Source organism: Dromiciops gliroides, chromosome 2, assembly GCF_019393635.1.
Source record: "Dromiciops gliroides isolate mDroGli1 chromosome 2, mDroGli1.pri, whole genome shotgun sequence".
Classification (NCBI taxonomy): Eukaryota; Metazoa; Chordata; class Mammalia; order Microbiotheria; family Microbiotheriidae; genus Dromiciops; species Dromiciops gliroides.
In genome coordinates, this window is record NC_057862.1 from 377,459,505 (window position 1) to 377,462,228 (window position 2,724).

Below are 2,724 nucleotides of genomic sequence, written 5' to 3' on the forward strand. Positions count from 1 at the left end.
CTTCCATGCCTGTAGAGGTGACACCAAGCTCTCCTGGCTCTACCTCTACTTCCCTAAATGCTCTTTGTCTACTACTTTCACTGGATCCTTGACCTTTTCCCAGTCCTTTAATGTGCATATTCTTTAAGTGTTACTCATTGACTCTCTTTAATATCTAGACTTTCTCCCTTGGTGATCTGATTCACTTCCACAGCATCAGCTAACAATGTTATAGTGAAATGAAGACTTTCAGATGCCTACTTTTGGAGTTTTCCTGAAGTCAGGAGATCTCCAGAAGCATACTCGCACCTACCTGCAAGATATTTCCACTTGCATGGCCTACCAGCACTACAAGAATAACATATGGCTTATTTACAACTATTTTATCAATATAGGTTTTTATCAAGAAACCTTGTGGATAAACTTTATCTCTTCATGTCTAATCCTTAAATCTTATTCCTCCTAAATTTATTATTTCTGCCCTTTCTGCATTTGGAACAATGAGAGTATTTTCTCATGTTCAATCAGCTTATAAATCCTGCTAGTTTCACCTCTACAGCATCAGTTACATCTATCACTGATTCCTTTCTTCCTCTATAAGTACCTTAGTACAGGTCCTTGTTATAACTTGCCTGGAATATTGCAGTCTCCACTACTTCCTGACTCCATTTTTTTTTCCTTCCTTGAACCCAACCAACATAGCATTAATAGATATTTTTTGGTATGCATACAACTTATCATGTCACTAGCTTGATCTAAAGTCTTCAGTGGCTTTCAGTGACCTCCCAAGTAAAGTTCAAACACTACTACCTAGAAGCTAGTAAAAGCATTTACTCATACCCTTCCCTCAATGCAATTTAGATTCCAGCCAAAATGCACATCTTACTTCTTTTACTCATCTCTAGCCTCATATTTTCTTCCTTTTTTTCATGATATTTCCTATGCCTGGAATTCCCCCTTTACCATGTGAAATTTACCTATGTTTTATACCCCAGACCACATGTCACTTTATCCAGGAAGATTTCATTGATTCCTCTGGTTCATAACTGGCTCAGTCACTTAGAAGGTGAATGACCTTGCCTCTCTGAATGTTAACTTATCTAAAACATGAAGATATTTGATGTAAAGGCTCTCTAAAAGTCCAATTTGGCATTTTATAGTCCTACAGTTCTATTAATTTGGTTGCATCTGATTTTATCCCATTATAACAGCATAATTCCTGTTTTTGAATTTTATTACAATAAGCAGCTTCCCAGACCAATACACTCCTTCTTGGCCACTACTGTCTTAGTCATATTATCTTTTATTAATATAAAAGCTCCTTGAAGTCAAGGGCTTTATATTGCCAGAACTTAGTATAGTGCCTAGCAAATAGTAAATATTTAATAGATTTAAAAAATATATTCATTCATTGAGCCTTTGAATCTCCTAAGAATAACAGAAACATCACACTGGGTCAAAGCCAAAGTCCATCTCATCTGATGTTTAATCTTTGATAAGGGAAAGACTTAATTGTATGAGAACAGGGTACCCCTTTCCCACCCTCAACAACAACCTCCATAGGTCAGGGTTATAACCTTAATCTTTCTTAGTTTCCATAGTTATAATGACAAGTATTAAAACTTTGTGGATAAGTCAATGAACTTGAAGTCAAAAAGATCTGAATTTTAAATCCTGCCTCAGACACTTATTAGCTGTATGACCCTAGGCAAGTAAATTATCTCCTTTGGTCTCATTTTCCTCATCTATAAAACGATGGGGTTTGGGCTTCAAAATTTCTAAGATACTATATAACTCCAAATCTCTGATCCTATGACTACATTCTGAATAAATGCTGAAGTATGACAGATTCTCATTTCTGTAAGATAGCCAGTTGGTGAATATGAAACCACCTCAATAGCCAGGATAATAGGGATTAACAACACTAATGTTTATGCAGACATCTTTTGCTTGCCAAACAATAGCAACAACAACAACAAAAACACCAACACTCAAACGAATGGTCAGACATTGAAGAGAGGCAGATTTTGGTTCAATAGAAAGAAAATTATCCTAGCATTCTGATTATCTAAAATTAGCATCCATGGCAAAGAACAGAGAAGCTGCCTCAGGAGGTTAGCTGACTGGTTTTTTGTTTGTTTTTTAGATTTTTATTTTTGTTTGTTTCAAATAAGGGTAGGACTACAGCTCCTCAATCCTCATCAAACTCTGGGATTCTAGAGGAGCACTTATTTTACTTTGTATTTTATTATCTTATTTCATCTTTACTCTGGCTATATAAGGTAGACTGAGTTCATCAAGATTAGTCCTATAATGCCAATATGAGGAAAAACACAAAAAAGTTTAGACTGAGACATTAAACAATTTGCCCACTAAATCCTACAATCTAGGGTTATATGAGTTAGATTGGGAAGGTCCATTAGAATTAATCCATATTATCCCTCTCAGTTTACAAATGAAGAAATCAAGAGACAGAGAGGAAGTGGCTTCCTCAAAGTAACACAATCAATAAAAGGTAAAAGCAGAATTTGAACTCGAGTCATCTTACATCAAATAAGTACGCATTCCATAGGACATTGGTATGTCTCACCTAAATCTCCCAACTTTTAGAACTGAGCTTTTTGGGGTTTTTTTTGGTTTTTTTTTTAGTGAGGCAATTGGGGTTAAGTGACTTGCCCAAGGTCACACAGCTAGTAAGTGTTAAGTGTCTGAGGTCGGATTTGAACTCAGGTACTCCCGACTTCA